At 43.1% G+C, this 8,081-nt stretch overlaps 1 long non-coding RNA gene across 1 annotated transcript in view; it reads right to left on the reverse strand.

The window, feature by feature from the left end:
- The window catches only part of LOC109316583, a 12,320-nt gene extending 7,169 nt beyond the window's left edge, over nt 1-5,151 (reverse strand). Inside the window, exons 1-2 of the long non-coding RNA XR_002102877.1 lie at nt 5,141-5,151; nt 4,361-4,370 (exon numbers count right to left, since the gene is read on the reverse strand). This is a non-coding gene — a long non-coding RNA (uncharacterized LOC109316583). The remainder of the gene's footprint in view (nt 1-4,360; nt 4,371-5,140) is intronic.
- Nucleotides 5,152-8,081: the final 2,930 nt, after the last annotated feature.

Raw genomic sequence — 8,081 nt, forward strand, 5'->3', positions numbered from 1 at the left:
GCCAACCAATTTGAAATACATCACCTGTTACCAGGCAGATTCCAGCTCCCCAGGTAGAAACCCCCCACCCAGGTAATTGATGCAAGTCACTAGGCAGAGGGAGCAGGTTTCCCACCCCCCAGGAATGCAGCCAGCTCAAGTTACCTAAATAGACAGGCTGAGGGTGCAGTCCCCTGTGTGCAGGGCCCACCCTAATCAAATGGTTGCTGCTCAGAGATTTTAGTCACAATGTCACAGGGCAGAGATTTTGGGGAGAAACCAAGGTGGCTTTCTGCCACAAGCACAAGGTGGGGTTTCTTTAGCAATATGGTGCTTTGGAACTGTGTCAGTTAGAGGTCAACTTGACCTTCAGCACTCCTACCTCACGGTGCTTGAAGGTATCTGGAAATGTATGGCCTCAAGAAGTTACTGCAACAGGTTGATTATAAGATGGAAATGCCCTGGCCATCTCCTCTGTCTTCCAGTAATGTCTTGTGTACTTATAACTTGGGAATTCTTCCTTTGCAAGTAGGAGGCCTCAGGAAGCTGATTTAAGTCAGCTTTGTAGTACAAAGTGATTTTTAGAAGGGGTTGAGGATTTGGTCCCATGTGTAACTATCTCCTTACTAAGCAAATTGCAATGCACAGTATTTTCAGGTTTTTACTTCGGCAGCTTTCATGGAACTATAAACATTAAAGATTGCTCTTTCAAATTAATTTTTCATGAGTTGGCACAAAAAAACTCTCTAGTATTTTTTTTACAGCAGAGTATGTAAAATGTCATGAAACAGCATAACAGTCATCAAGGTTTTATTTAGAGTCAGACAACAGTAATATTAATGAGACTTAAAAACCTGTCAAATTCATCTGTTGTTTAAGTTCAGGAAACACAAGCAGGATTTAATTTTTCTAACTGTGATTTCTGATTCCTGTCAAATTTGAAGGAGTTGTGGGTTGCTGAAAAATGTGCTTCCTCCAAAAGTTTATTCAGCAATAATAATGAAAAACAGTAAGAGTAGTCTCTCTCATGGAGGTCTTGTAATGGAAACAACCTCACATGGACATTAGAGATCTGAAACTTTTCAATGAAACAGCATATGGTTAGGGTAAGAATGGGGACTAATTCCCACAGGGATGAATTAGTGCTCAAGGAACTCTAAACTTGCTAAAATATTATCAGCATCTTTCTTTACAAGATGGAATCTCCCCTTCCTCCTATTTCCCTCTCATATAGAAATAAGTCTTCTCTTCTTTGTTTTAAGCTGTAAATTTCATACCTTCTCAGGTACACAGAGGAAAGCCAGAGGAAAGGAGGAGAGGGGTGTGTGTGGTGTTTGAGGAGAGGTAGAACCTTTGTTTCTCAAACATTGAAACTTTGTTAAGGTGGTTTGGGATCACTGGTCCTCATTCGCATCCAACTCATACTAATGGCTCCACTTGCCACATCTTGGGAAACCACTTTTATAACTGGGATGAACTTAGTAAGTGAGGACTGTTCTTGTCATTCAGAGCTGTCCTCTGGTCATCACAATGGCAGCTTCAGCAGAAGAGGATATTTCCCAACAGCCAAGCTGGTGGAAGAAGATGACAGTAACCACAAGCATTACTTTGGGCAAGGTGAAGGCTAAGGGAGTAAACCCTGAAGAAAATCCAGAGTGGAGCCTCTGAGATGGTACTGGTTAGGCAATTATTCAGCCTTCTTTCTGGCAGCTCCACATCGTATTGGTTCTACCTTTCCAGTGGATAAGTTGGAAAAGTTGAGAGGGTGATTCTGACACTTGGGCAACTCTTGATCACCTAGAAAATGCCCCAGTTTTTTCACCCTGGAGAGGTTACTCCAAATTTGCCAACATGTTGAAACAAATGGGAGCAAACAGTTACGTCATGGATTGATTGGTGTAGATCCAGGTGCCAGGGATTGTTTCTGATGGTGGGAGAGGTCATTGAACCTCATTGGAAAAACTACTGCCTGCCTCAAGCTGGGCAGCCCCCAGCCAATAAGGTGTTTCCCCACCATAGTCTGCTGCTTCAATGGGTGCTTGTAACTTAGCCATTCAACTTGAAAGCAAACTGCTATTGTGTGCCACGAACTACTTCTAAAAATGTGAGGAAAGCTGTCTCTCAATTCATCAAAATTCTTTTCAGGGCTCTATCATCTCTTAAGCCATGAAATACTGCTGAAGGGAAATGGGTTCAACTCAAAGGAGCCATCTATAGAACTGCCTTTGACTCTTGTGGTACCTTGCATTGCAGCTCAAATGATTGGTTCAATGAGAACTCATCTGAAATAATTCCACTCACAGAAAAGAAATGGTCAGCTCTTCTTAAATATATGTGTAATGTTATCCACTCCAATTTGCAGGAGCTTTGAGAGATCTGGTTAAAGGTCAAATGTACAGCGAGACAGTGTGCAACTGATTATTGGCTATAACTGTATGAAAAATATCCAAGAGGATGCTGACTGAGGTGACAAGCAAACAATGTATGGGGCATGAGGAAAGCTCTCAGGCCTGTTCCGAGGAAGACCACCCCTTTAAAATCCTCCATAGGCAGTCATCAATAACTGCAATAAACAGATGGGTTGAACATTACTCAGAACTCTACTCTTGTAAAAATGTGGTCCTTGACTCCCCTCTCAATGTACTTGAAGACCTCTCAACCCTGACAGTGCTTGGCCATGAACCTACTACAGGTGAAGTAGAAAAAGCCATTGATCAGCTTGCTTGTGATAAAGCCCCAGGTGCAGATTGCATATTGGTTGAAATTAAACGTGGGAAATCTGTTCTCCTTCTCCATCTGCACAAATTTAATATGTATATGTTGGAGAGAAGGTGAAGTTCCTCAAGGCATGAAGGATGTAATCATAGTCACTCTGTACAAAAGCAAAGGTGATATGAGTGACTGCAGTAACTACTGCAGTATGTCCTCACTTCGCATCATTGGGAAGCTGTTTGCTCAAGTTGTCCTGCTAAGACTGCAGACCCCTGTGGGACAGAGTCTACCCTGAGTCTCAATGTGGTTTCAGATCCAGGTGATCCACGGTGGACATGATATTTTTCTTGAGACGTATACAATAAAAGTGCTGTGAACAAAGGAAATCTCTGTACAAAGCATTTATTGATCTCATCAAATTTTTGATCTTGTCAGCAGAGATGGTTTTTTCTGAATCCTGAAGAAGATTGACTGCCCTCCTAAGCTCCTGATCATCATCAAGCCCTTCTACATTGGTATGTATGGAATGGTGCAGTTGTATGGGTCATGTTCGGAAGAATTTGCGATCAAGTGTGGTGTCAAACAGGGCTGTGTTCTAGTTCCAGCGCTTTTTGGGATTTTCTTTACTGTCCTACTCCAACTATGCATTCAGTGGCTCTTCAGAAGGAGTATACCTTCAGATCAGATCTGATGGGAAACACTTTCATTTTCACTTTGAGATGAGTGAAGTTAAAACCCCAGAAGTTCTTGCCCATGAAATGCTCTTTGCCGATGATGCAACAATTGTTGCAGAAATAGGACTGCAAAGTCTCATGGGTTGCTTTTCTTGTGCTTGTGGCTATTTTGGTCTGACCATTAGCCTAAAGAAGACAGTAGTCATGGCTGAATAAGTTAACTGTGTCCTGAAGTTGGAATAAATGATGAAAACCTGGAAGTGGTTGAAAAATTCACTTACTTGGGCTTCACCATCTTGCGGAATCTTGGCTTGGAAGCCAAAATGAACATTTGCATCAGAAAGGCAAGCAACGCCATGGCTAAATGTCAAAAGAGAGCTTGGAAAAATGGAGTGCTCACTCTATCGTCAAAGATGTCCACCTACAGCACTTGTGTACTTAACTCTCTATTGTAGAGCAGTGAAACGTGGACTCCTTTATGCCAAGGAAGAAAGAAAACTGAACAGTTTCCGTCTTTGATGTCTCTGCTGGATCCTGGACATAACAAGGTGTTCAAAAATCTCCAACTTCTCTGTTCTGGAATGGACTAAGATACCCAGTATGTTTGTGCTCCTGAGACAGACGCCTCAATTGGTTAGGACATGTGAATCATATGAGCGATGGTGGAATCCCCAAGGACATACTCTATGGTGAGCTGGCTACTGGCAAACATCAACTTGGGTGCCCCAAACTACATTTTGCTGATGTTTGCAAGAAAACCTTCATGAGCTGCACATTGATGTCCAATTCCTGGATATCAATTGCTTTGAACCTCTGTGAATGGAAAGCCACTGTGAAGCAGGGCCTATATCACTTTGAGATGGAGAGAGTCAGTGTTGAGAGAGAGAAGAGGTGTCAGAGGAAGGCAAGACAAGACAGTACTCAACATGCCAGCACAAGCTCAACCAAATTTGTATGTGCAGCTTGCTGGAGGGTCTGCATTTTGCACACGGGACTCCTCAGCCACTCAAGAAGCTGTGGTGGTACTTGGTAACCCACCAAAGGTGCAATATACATGGTCTCCCAAGACTGGCTGCCAATTAGATATAGATACATAATTTTTTTTAAAACAAAAATCCTAAATTTATTCTTGTGCTTTGTTTGGTGGTATATAGAATTACGCTGAGAATCAGTACTTCAAGAGAAAATGTATTCTTCCAAAGAACGTTTTACAGTCCAGCAAAAATGAAGTTTTTTTTTTCTGTGACTCCTCATTGATTTTTATGCAAGTCTACCTCTGCTGTATAATTGAGTAATACCAATATGGCTGTTTTGACAGTTTAGGACTTCTTTGGGGGAGCTACAGTTAAAGAAAGTACTCTCCAGCCTTGTCCAGCAGAGGCTGCTGTTATGTAAGACAGTGTCAAGATGGGAGAGGAGAATACTGAAGCCATTGAGAGTGATGATTATTATTCAGCGAATATAGTGCTTTGTACAATAAAGCATGCACTGTAAGAGCTAATGTGCATACATGTGTATTTGGTACTGTGAATTCAGGTTCTGTATATTGGACAACTTTTTAGATTTTCATTCACAGCCTGCGCCATTGATATTGCTATCCAAATAAATCAGTTCTGCATGGAAAATTCTTCCGTGCACGTGCACATGCATGCTACAGTATATTAAAAATAAAATCACTGGCATCTTCTGCTAATGACCAAAAGTGTACAGTGAATTATGGGCAGTGTGCTAAGCTGAAATACAGTTCTTTTTCACCTTGTAAATGCTAACATAACTGTATGAGCATACTGTTTTTTGTTTTGGAAAGCTATCCCTTTTGGCTGGAAAAATACGTAATTCAGTTTTCTCCAGACTGAACAAGAATGGATGCCCAGACCAGGATGTTTTCAAAGAGCTAGTATGACAGACAGGTCAATAGGAAGTACCCTGCATGCAAAGATAAGAAAGCTGTGTCTAGATTATCTTCCTAACAAAAACACCCCCTTTCTAACCATTTGTCTCATTGAACTCTGCATACCTGACATAGCAGAATATATTAAATTAATGATCCATTGCTGACTTCTACTTTCCTTTTAATACATGGGAATGGAGAAAGAAAGTTTACACTAGAATTCCTTGTTGAAGGTTAGCTTCTTTGCCCCTGTCCCCATATGGTAACTGTTTTTGTTTTTTTCTTTTTTGCCCCTGTTATTCTGTACCAGTTTTCTGTGCCATAATTAGTTTATTTTTTAGGTTTCAGGTGGCTGGATGCTTCTGTGCAGATAAGTGGAGTAACATATTATCACTGAACAAACTAAATGCTCGATTGTTAAAGAATCCTTAATATCTTAATAGTAGTATTTCTTTGCTTCACTGCAACAACAAGACCCGAACAAAAACAACTGTCAGGCATTCCTGGCCTTTAATTACTTTGGGATCTGTTTGTTCTACAAGAAATGCCTGTAGGTGCCTACTTAAGTCCTGAGCAGAACTGTCCCTAGTGGTGGGCATATTGGCCTGTGCAGAGCCCAGTGGTGAGCAGGCAGAGCGGGGGAGGGGGGGCGTGGAGGGGGTGGCGAGCCACTGGTGTGCAGCTGCAGCACTGTGTGGTGGCTGCATCAGGGCCTGTATGGGACTGTTCACAGGGCCCCCCAAAGCATGAGGCCCAAGGCGGTTACCCTGATTTGCCCTGGTCCTGAGGTTGCAGTTATGATGGGAATCATGAAAGGGAAAGGCCCATTCTCCTAAACTAGAGAGAAAGAAATCCAAATCTAGATGAATAAAGTAGAAGTTAACTTCAGTTGTGTAAATAGTATTTTGGGTCACTTGCGCAGATATTAGAACCAACTCCCACTGGAGAGGCATGTAACTCCATGTAATCATTAAAAAATGACAGAGGATGAGATCCCTCTCACAGTTTTTTGCTTAACAGTCTAGTGGTTAGGGCACTTGCACGGAGTGGGAGACCCAGTTTCTAGGCACCCCTCTCACGCAGAAGGGGTTTGGGCCTACATCTTAGACTTCCCACAAAATGCCCTAACCAGCATACCATGGTCTAAGCAGAGCCAAGAGTGCCCTCCACCCCTCCTGTCGGAGCTGCCTTATTGGACAGCTAGGAGTGGAAGATACGTTAGGGCAAGAAGGAAAGCAACCCAAAGTCACCTGGCTTTATGGCTCATTGAGAAATGTACTGTCCTGGAAGAGAGGAGTCCCTTGGGTTATGGCTTTCGATCTTCCCTCCGTTAGTATTTTATGCTTTCTTTTCAAGAGTCTCTGAACAAAATAGACATGACAGTGGTGGGGGTAGATTCACACTGAGGACCCTGAGCAGTGTTCATCTTAATGACCACATTCCCTCTGGTTTGGTCTCCCTTGGGAGATGCACATATTTCAGAATAGTCAAGAGCCCACTCCTCTGGAATTGGGGCAATGCAACTTCAAGACCTTCCTCTTGCTTGTTTAGACTGCAGGTCTCTTGCATCTCAGGTGAGTGCATGGATCATGTTGGGGGGGTGGGGGAGGAGCCAAGGAGGAAGAAGTAGTTTCAGTCTCCCTGTTACAGCTATATTACTTTATATGAATAATGTAAGGGCCTTGTTACACATTTAATTTTAGGCGGCTTCTGCAGCTCTTAATCCCTGGATTGTCCACATATTAATAGACTAGTTTTAAGCACACTTTGGGCAGCTTAAAGTTACGCCACTATAGGGCAGGTTTATCTCTGATCCATGTTACCCAGGTCATGTTCCATCCATGTGTGGCTGTTCCCCACAGATGAGCCACCCAAGTTGCAGTCTTTCAGCATCCCAGGATGCAGTATCCCCTCCTCCACCGTGCTGTTCTGTGGGGACAAACATTCCACCCCTAAACTCCGTTGCCCATGGGGAGATTCTGGAACCAAGACACATGCTGCACACCCACCCTTCGGGGTATGACCTTCCCACCCCCAGGAGTGCAACCCCATGCAAACAACCTGCAGAGTACATGCTAGCTTGCCAGGTTGCAGGGCATGGATGGGTCCAGGAGTGGGGTCTAGGGGAGATGCGGGGGGGGGACAAGGTAGGATGCCAGATCAGGTTCCAATGAACTGGGGTTCCTTCCTGGGGCAGGGGCAACAGCTCCCACAAATCATCTTCCCTCACTGATCCTGCCTCCCAGCCGGGAAGCATAATCAGGACCTCCCACACTCCAATCCTAGTGTATTATAATGTGAGACTTTTTTTAATTTACTTCCTCTTTATTTCTTTTAATTTTTTTAACTTGTTTTTATTTTATTTTTCAGTGGCTGGCTTCCTTTATTTCACCACCATTTCCTGACCCTCATTAACTCTGTGACAAGTCAGCTGTGCAGGTGACGGGCAGTCAGAAAAGGTTTTTATTAGGGCTGTGCAAAATTTCTATCGCTGTTTTGTTTCAGCGGTGTTTCAAGCATTTAGATGTTTGAAACTCCAAATCCAAAATGAAATGGGAGACACACTGAAACATTTGAAATGAAATGAAACAAGTCAAAACATTTTGAATGTTTTGGTGTTTTAAAGGTGTTTCGAATCTGGGGTTGCAGGGACAGAGAAAGTAAGGCGAGGGAGGGGAAAGAGTGGGGAACAGACTGACATGTGTAGATGGCCAGTGTCTGCCAACTGTCTTTGAGGTCCCTTCCAATCTGAGTGCTCTGGGTGGAGGGACCTAAAAAATTTAAAAACAGCCTATAAGCCTGTGAGTACTGAAGTTGTCAGCCTT

This window comes from Crocodylus porosus, unplaced genomic scaffold (assembly GCF_001723895.1).
Source record: "Crocodylus porosus isolate Cpor-Errol unplaced genomic scaffold, CroPor_comp1, whole genome shotgun sequence".
In the NCBI taxonomy this organism is placed as follows: domain Eukaryota; kingdom Metazoa; phylum Chordata; order Crocodylia; family Crocodylidae; genus Crocodylus; species Crocodylus porosus.